The sequence below is a fragment of the Salvia splendens genome, chromosome 4 (assembly GCF_004379255.2).
Source record: "Salvia splendens isolate huo1 chromosome 4, SspV2, whole genome shotgun sequence".
NCBI lineage: Eukaryota > Viridiplantae > Streptophyta > Magnoliopsida > Lamiales > Lamiaceae > Salvia > Salvia splendens.
In genome coordinates this window covers 4,993,405-5,003,338 of record NC_056035.1, presented here as the reverse complement: position 1 = coordinate 5,003,338, position 9,934 = coordinate 4,993,405, and positions in this window count along the sequence as shown.

The window sequence follows — 9,934 nt, the reverse complement described above, 5'->3', positions numbered from 1 at the left end:
CGGTGTCCTTACTCAAGACGCTGTGAAAGTATTCTACAGTCTTCTCTCCGGACTCTTTCCGGCTAGAAGACCCCTTGCCCCCTTTCCTACCGCTACCTAACTCGGAAGAAGAAGAAGAAGACATGGTTCTTACTCTTTGCAAAATCTGAAGAAATTCTGAAGAAATTCTTGAAAGCGGAAGGAAATTTTTACGCAAAGGAGATAGAGTGCAGAAGAAGCAGTCGCAAAAGTGCTTCAATGATGAAGAAATGAGGTATTTATCAGATTCGGCGAAGATTTCAAAATCGTCGCACCGTTTCGAATCCCACCTTTTCGGGATTCAACGGCCGGATTTTACTGTCGCATTTAATGCAGTCACGTGCAAGGCACGTCCCCTGACGTCAGCCTCCCCCGTACCTTTATCCAGAATGCCGAAGTGACTCGCTTCGCCGAAGTGATTCACTTCGTCTTTCGGGGGGGGTAGTGATGGGGTACGGACTAAACAAGCCCAACAGCACCAACGGCCCATCAGCCCAAAGCCCAAGGAAGAGTATGAGTTCGGCATTACCAAAGAGTTCGGCCTCAGCCTACAGCTCGGTAAAAGCCAACCAATCAAGCTCTGCTCTCAAGTCGGCATCAAGCTCCCAGATCGGCAACCAAAGCAGTTCGGTCTCAGTAAGAGTTCGGCCTCAGCCTACAGCTCGGCAAAAGCCAACCAATCAAGCTCTGCTCTCAGGTCGGCATCAAGCTCTACTCTCAGATCGGCAACCAAAGCAGTTCGGTCTCAGTATTCGACCGAACAAGGAGTTAGTGGACCCATACAGGATTTCCACAACTTCCAACACACCCACTACCACGTGGTGTCTGCTCAGGCCACGATCGTAGGCCATGACCTACGCTACATGCAGGACCTCCACGACATCCACAACCATCATTAGTGGTGATGCAAGCCACGATCTTAGTTCAATGTATAAATAGAACTTAGATCAGATAGAAAAGGGTTAAGCTCTCTAGAGATAAAACACCATATAGCAAGTTTGTATTTGTAAGCTGTAGAAAACAGATCAAGCAATACAACTCTGCCCTCTTTTCTTCCCGTGGACGTAGATTTACTTCAGTAAATCGAACCACGTAAATTCTTTGTGTCGTGATCTGTATTTTCCTGCATTCACTAACATCAGAAATTCGCAGATCCATCATTAGTTGCTAATAACCTCAAATCAAGAAACCTTAATATTTTTACTTATACATTTCCCTTTTTAATAAACAAAATTTTAAAGTATAAGTTATCCAAGATTTTTAACATCGACCATTAACTACTCTATCACTAGTCCAACAAACTAGTAATCCTTAGATTTCCAATAAAAACAATTATGTTATTATCTCTATATAGCATACTTAGAGTGTCCACAATATGGAGCCGCGGCGCCCTATTGTGAACCCCCGATGCGCAGCGGGGGGTGGTGGAAGCGCAGGGTGCTCGGCGGGGTCGAGGCGGAGGCGGCTTTCGCGTGGCGGTTCCGCAGCGGCCTATTTTGAGCCACCTAGATCGCCGCGGCGGTCAAAAACATCTTTTATTTTTTATTTTCTTAATTTATTTTGTGATGACTAGGCGGACAAGTTTTTTTATGGCCGTGTGGCTTTTCCGCCATATTATGGACACTCTCAAAACTTATATTGAGATCAAATGACATGAAACGAAATCATAGTTTGTTTTATAATTTGTAAAAACGAATATAACTGCGATGCAATGTGATAAAGACCCAAAATTAATACCATGTCAGTAAAGTTGGTGAATAGTACAGTTGGTCACGTAGGAAGCATTAAATCAAGTAATGCAAAACATGGAGTTGTTGTAAAAGATGTTTTGACTAGGAAAGGACACATTGATGCATACTTCATTCCTTTAGTTTACAAAGAGTTTTAAATAATGTAAAGAAATGGGAGTTAAACTAGTAGAATATTATTTTTATTTAACTATGAGTTAGTGAAATGTTATATTACTTATCATTTATTTATAGTAAAAAGTATAATAAAACTCCTATAAAAAAAATAGACTGAAATGATAAAAGATGACTCATATTATCAGACAGATGAAGTATACTAATATAGGAATAAATTCCATTAAATGTCTCATATATTTATTATTTTTGATAAATGAACTATTTTTTACTATGGTATTTTATTAAAATTTTATTATAAGAATAATATATTAAAATAAAATTTACATTCTACTAATATTTTTATAGTATTTTTTTTTTCTAAAAAAAGTCATCTGTCATGAATCAAAATGAGACATTTAGTCATACATGGATATGAAGAATTGTCTTGATGAGGCTAAAATTTGGATTATATTCTTTTGGGTAAATTACTAAATGATTTGAGCAACATGCCATTTTACTTTCACAATAAAATTGAGCATTAATGAGTTGGGGACCATCCAAATTTTATTACTAGTCCCAAAAGATGGAAAGCCAACCCACTATTGACTATACTATTAAATCTCTTTTTACAATTACTCATTTATGCCAATGCCGACACCTTATGCATTCGGATTATTCATTTCAACTGTTATCCATTGTTTGCTGTATGCATTGTCACATTAATAACGATGATTTGTATGAGATGAAAATTAATTATGTGCTATTATATCATTTGACATAAATGGAATTGTGATTGTTTAACGTATTAAATTGAAGCATATCGAGAACGTAAAAATTAAATACAAAACGACGAGGGACTAGACCACAAAACGAAACTAATAAAAACTACTCATTCAATTATATTATGGACAAATATAGATGGCTGTTGAAAATAATACGTTGTGCATTTGAATTTATAGTTACAAACGTTTTTTAAAGCATGTTAATTATATTTTTATTCGTCAATTTGTTTTTATAATGCCAAAACCTCTTTTTTCGTAATAATTTTATCTGAAGCCGTTTTATTAATGAAACGGGTGGCTTTGTAGCCTTTGTGACTGCAAATGAAAATACTGAGACGTTGAGTGCCTCAATTATTATTAATATTATTAGCATTAGATAATATTTTTGCCATATTGCATGGGATGGGATTGATGTTAAAACACGCCAAATGGGGCCAAAGTTAATGGGAAATGAAAAGGGAAGGAAAAATAGAAAGAAAAAAAAGTGAAAAAATAAATCACAAGAATTAGGAAGATTTTAAAATAGACCAAAAAGGTTTGACTAGGATTAGTGTAAAGCAGAGCTGGTTCACGGGAATGCATGCACGTGCCACTAAAACCAAAGACATATCATAGCTGGAAAATTAAAAAAGATAATGAATTTGGAAATTTTCTAAATTGGAATAATAATAAATTAAATAGGATATCTAAGACCACCTCCATCAATCATGACAATGGAGAGAGGGTCACATATATAGAACAAAAAAGAAATAAATAAAAATAATTCTAAACTAAATAAACCCAACCCAACCCAACCCAACATCTTCTTCCAGTGTCACCCTGCCGGCCCAAGCAAAAAGTGAGGGTCATGTACACATGGCTTTATCATATTGGTCAATATTGAAATACTTTTTATTTTTATTTCTCTACTTTTATTTATTGATTTATTTTATTACTAGTTGACAAATTTGGTTATTGTATAAATTTGTACTTATATTTTTATTGCAATAAGAAATATATTTATCCATATATAGATTTACATTTTTAATCTTGAACATTTTACACTAAATTAATTTTTGATTTTTTTATTACTTTTAGTTATGAATTTGTTTTATTCAATTATTATTATATTTATCCATATATCCTTCCAATACTCATTGTGAAACGTTCTTCCAAAAAAGCCATTTGAATTAATTTATTTTAGTTATTAATTTAATTTATTTAATTATTATTATTTTGTTTATATATATCATTTCAAAACTCATGTGAATTATTCTTCCAAACATTCATGTGAGCCCCTCTTCTGAAAAATTCACGTGAACTAGTTCATTTTATTATGATTAATTATTTTTTATTATTTCTTTATTATTTGCTACTTTTTTATTGTGCTTCATTTTTTCTATATATATCCCACCAAGCATTGCAAAACTCTTCACAAACAAACTAACTTTCTTCACCCACTAAGCATTTGGAGTCCTACAAACACGTTTCGCATTTTTGCGAAGGCCATGTCTTGTGTGGGATAAGATTTTGATGGGAAAAATTATGATGGTTTGTATCATCATGCATAATATGATAGTAGAAGATGAACGTGATACATATCAAAATTATTATGATGCCACTGAGTTTATTCAAGATACGCATACAAGAGTGCATGAAGAAAATGTTGAAGCCTTTTGCTATTCCACTCAACAGATCGGGAGCTTGTCATCATATATGACTAATCGAGCTCAACTCCGCAATAGAGAAGCTCATATTGCTCTTCGAGAAGATTTGATTGAGCACACTTGGATTAAATTTGGCACAAGCAATTAAATATGTACTAATGTTTATCTTGTTTAAGCTAGCTTTTTTTTCACTCTTCATTTGTATTTTGGTTTGTTTATTTCTATTATCGCCTTGTATTTTTTAATGCGTGTAATTTATTATTATATTGTGCTTTAATTATTTGAATATCTAATATTTTCTATTTTAAATTTGAATCATATATTTTTTTATTATAATTTTTAGACATTATTTAATATATCTAAATTAACTATAAATTAAAATATTAATATAAAATATATGAAAAAGAAAATATTTAATTGGGTTGGGTTGGGGTCACTGATGGAAGTAAAAAAGTTGATGGGGGTTGAATTGGGGGAGAATTGTGTATGTGGATGATAGATAAATGAATATTGAAGTAAAAAAGTTGATTGGGGTTGGGTGAGTGTCATGGATGGAGATAGTCTAAGGCCTACTAAAGCAGTCACGCCTTCAAGGAAAAATAATAAATTAAATAGGATTATCTGCTCGCATGAGTATTACAGTTGGTTACGGGGGGACAAAGTAAAAATGAACAAAGATTAATTCCCATTGTTGCAATGTAGTTAATAATATCTCTTAGGCATAAATGTGGAGGTGGTCTTTTGGTGGTCAGTGGTTACTATTGAACCGAAATGTGAGTAGCCCTCGGAATTGGGTTTCAACCTTTTTGCTAGAATAATAAAATTCTTTATCTCCCCTTTAAAAAATACTCCCTCTGTACTAATTTAGGAGTGCAATTTAGTTAGGGCACGGGTTTTAAAAAATTGTTAGAGTGTGTAATAATTGAAGTGATGTAATGGTTACTGGGGTGTATAATAATTGAAGTGAGGTAGTAGAAAGTGAGACCCTTTTGACTTTTTGTATGTTTAAGATTTGGTTTTGTTTTATTTTTATGAAAGTGATGACATTTGAGTGTAAATTTCATCAACAATGGAGTTACATTTTATATACAAATATGGTAAATTCCAAATGAGACTCTTAAACTGAGATAGAGGGAGTGGCATGTATAGTTTACAATACTAGTACATTTTCTAATTCATTTGTCTATTAATGACCTATGGCGTAAGTAGCCAATTTGGATCTCTTAATTTATTTTCTCTCCACTTTAACTATTTATTATGATTTTTACAAAACACATGCAAATACTTAAGAGGTTATTTTAGTTTCAGTTTCCAACTTATTGAATACTCCTACTAACCAACCAGAGCACATCTCACACACCCTAATGCACGATTAATGATGTGTTAGGCTACTACAGTCTCTATATAAGTAAAATTCCATTTTTCCATTATTTATGAGCAAAGTTACTGTATATCTCAAGCAAAAAGCAATTCGAATTCGACTAAAATGCCCCGACCCATAGGCGGAGCGAATTATTTATGAAGGGTTATATATGTCATTCTATAGCCTGCACATTTGTTAGGTACAAATTTGTCCCGATATCTGGACTGTACTATTCAAACTTAGAATCTCAAACGAATTTCAAAACTAGAAGAATTTTTCGGCTTCTTCAAATTTGAATCAAATATATTAATCGACAAAAGAAAACTAATTTTAAAAAATCGGCATGCTTTGGTCAAATATCCGACACTAAATGGCCTCAATTGGTTCGTATTTTCACAAAGTGATTAACACAAATGTGCCAAATTAAAGAGTCTTACTTGGCTTATTCTATAATATGTCACATCTATGATCTATCCACTTACTCAGTAATAGGTAAGTATTTAATTACGTATAAAATTCTGCAAAATAATACCCGATGAACCAAATATTCAAAACACACTACACAACACACAGAAAAATGCAACCTCTTAACCCCATAAATTAACATCTAAGTAATGTAAAGGGCATGCATGTTTTAAAATAATATACATTATGGAGTAGTATTTTGACTTAATTCGGTGGAGCATATTTTTTATTTGTCCAACTCATCAAGCACGATATAATCTGACAAGAAGGTGCCAAAGAATGCATATTGGCTCAATAAAACCTCATTCGTATCCTCACTTGCAATTATCAAATCTTAAATATACATATTTTATTTAGTTTTCATTGTAACACTGTGACTGTTTTATATACTAATAGCATCAGGGACGGAACCAGAAATAATAAGAAGTTGGTGCTGAAATTTATAACAATAATAATAATTTAGTTTTATTAATGTCTTTACAATTTGTATGAGATACTACTAGATAATGAACAAAAATTCAATAAATCTCCATTTTAAAATTAATTACAAATTATAAATCACAAGTTACTATCTACATTTTTAATTCTCTATTCCCAAAAAAATAGAATTAATTAAAATATTACAAATTACTATCGTATTTACAAAAATGCAATCCAAAATTGAATAAATAACTAAAGCATTCAGCCTTAATTTATTGTACCTAAACAATTGATTATTTAATTAAAGGGGAAAGTGTAGTTTATATAGTTATATTTAATAAAAATTAGATTGGTAAATACAATAGAGTAAAAAATTGGATTCGTAAATAAAATAGAGTAGTTTTTTATTCATTAAAATGACTTGAAGTAAGTACTACTAATAGAATAAAAAAAAACGAAAAATTATTTGACCTCTTCTAGCTTTACTTTTTTTGTTAGATTTCACATTTCCCACAAAAATTTCTTCATTTCTTTTCTTCTTCATCATGTATATCCCTCTCAATTCTCTCACAGGCACACACACACTCCATGACAACCATGGCAGAATACTTGTCCGGCGCCGGCCAAGCCCCCGCTGGAGCGGTGGCTTGGCCTACGCTAGGTCCGTCCCTGAATAGTATTGATATTATACATCCAAGCCACACTATCAAGTAACTTTCTTTGTTACTGACTAACGAAATTGCAAATCTAGCTAGGAAGCGTAATGGTACAAAATAAATAGTGCTGACCAATACTATCCTCTTATAGTAGGAGTAGTAAGTTTTTAAGCAACAAGTATCAATTAGTGCATAATTGCATTATACTATGTGTAGTATAGTAACTGTGGATTTCCCCTTACCCGGAAAAACTAAATTTTATTGGAATATATTGCTTTTTTCAACAAATCATAATATATTGTTTTTTTTTCTGACAAAATTTGGTTAATATGTAGATTGAACAAATAAAGAAAAAATATTCTCAATGTTTATTTGTTTAAAATTGATCCCATTCTTTTTAGGAGACTGATCCCTATCTCGCGACGACGAAGTCAAATATCAGTTGAAAACAGTGATAACAATGCTAGAGAAAAAATTGAATATAATAAGAAATGATAGAAAAGAAGAAAAAGGTAACTTTGAGGACCAACACTCAATTTTCCTTCAAGATTACTCTACTCAAATACGGTAAATAAATAAGCTAAAAAGACCCAATTATAATAGGATGCTTGCAAATTATCTAGACTTCGGAAAATATTCCTTAATCTTATTCTTATCCCTCACCTACTTATAGCCATTTTTAGGGCACTCACAATGGGGAGCCCGATGGCACGCCCGATGGCGGCCATCGTCCTCGGCCGCGGACGATGCCTCCATTATGGGTGCCCGCCATCGTCCACGCCCGATGCATCGTCCGCGGAAGAAGCGCGGACGATGGCACGCGTTTTTGATTTTTTTTCCGAATTTTGTCTATTTAAACCTCGTTTCTCATTCACTTGTTCATACGAACATCTCGCATCTTTCATTTCGTTCATCTCTCACATTTCTACATCTCTCGCATACCAAAATGAACCACGACGACACCACTAGTTCTAGTTCCTCGGAGTCAGGTAGTTCGACCTCGGAAGCCTTAGATGCAGCCGTTGAAGAGGCCATGGCGGAATGCTTAGTCGAAATGCAGCGCGAGGCGGCGGCTGCGGAGCAGATCCACGGGCATATTCGACGTCGGACGTCTGTCCGACGTGACCACGCGGCAGCTCACCAACGTCTGGTTGCAGATTATTTTGCCGATCAACCACAGTGGGGACCGACTATTTTCCACCGCCGGTTTAGAATGTCGCGTTACCTTTTTCTCAGCATTGTCCGGACGTTGTCGTCACGTGATGAATATTTGACGTATCGGGAAGACGGCATTGGCAGACCCGGCCTTACGCCGTTGCAAAAGTGCACGGCTGCAATCCGTCAGTTGGCCTACGGCACCACGACGGACATCTTCGATGAGTACCTCCACATCGGGGATACAACATGCCGGGAGTGCCTGAGGAGATTTTGTAGGTGAGTTGTGGAGGCCTACGGCGACACATATTTGCGCAAGCCGACTGCCACTGATTGCCAGGGCCTGATGAAGATGCACGAGACGGCGCACGACTTTCCTGGGATGCTAAGGAGCATCGACTGTATGCATTGGCAGTGGAAGAATTGTCCGACGGCGTGGAGAGGCCAATTCACTAGTGGATACAAGGGCAGCCACCCGACGATGATCCTCGAAGCCGTCGCTGACCATCGGCTCTGGATCTGGCATGCTTACTTCGGCGTAGCCGGATCGAACAACGACATTAACGTCCTCAACTCATCCACCCTCTTCACCAAACAATACAATGGCAACGGCCCGGCCATCGAGTTCACTGCCAACAGATGCCAATACCACATGTGCTACTACTTGGCAGATGGCATATACCCACGGCGGCATGTTTTTATGAAGACGATCAACTGCCCAATTGGTGAGAAGAGAGTTTTATTTGTGCAAAAGCAGGAGTCGGCGCAGAAGGATGTCGAGCGGGCATTTGGTGTAGTCCAAGCACGGTGGACAATTGTGAAAGGGTCGGCTCGTCTCTGGTTCAAGGAAGTCATCGCCGATGTCATGTATGCGTGCATAATCATGCACAACATGATAGTCGAGCATGAAGGTGGGAGCATCACCGAGTGGAACGATGATGACGGTGCATCTAGCTCGTCCAGCACGGCGACCGAGCCCCCGCTAGAGGATTACCGCCGGGCTTCAATGAGGTTCTATCTAGACAAGCCTCAATGCGCAACCAACAAGACCGTGCTCAGCTCATGAACGACATGATTGAAGAAGTGTGGGCCCGTAACCGCCGTCGCTGAGTTTGCATATTTTTTTAATTCGTATTGTAATGTATTAATTTTTATAAATGAAATGAAGTTTTTTCCCAATTTTTGTAGTTATTTAAATATTCAATGAAAAAAAATTGCATAGGGCGCGACTTAGGGCGCCCCACTGCAGGTGGGGGGTAGGAGGATAAAACTGATGACATGGCGCACCATTATGGGCGCCCCAATTTGAGTAACTTAATCACTAGATTTTAGAGAAGAAAAATCGTCGGGAATGAGGAATAATTTCGCTAGTGTTGTAAATTGAATTTTACCAGTGTTCATCTAAATGATTCATTAATAACTTGTGCGTTACATTAAAATAAAATAAATAAGCGTATATTTTGCGTTTTGGGCCCAACTAGAGATGCCCAAGGTTTTCGGTAGGGGTGGCAAATCGTGCGTGTCGGGTCGTTATCGTGTCGACACGATAACGACACGAACACGATAACAACAAACACGAACACGA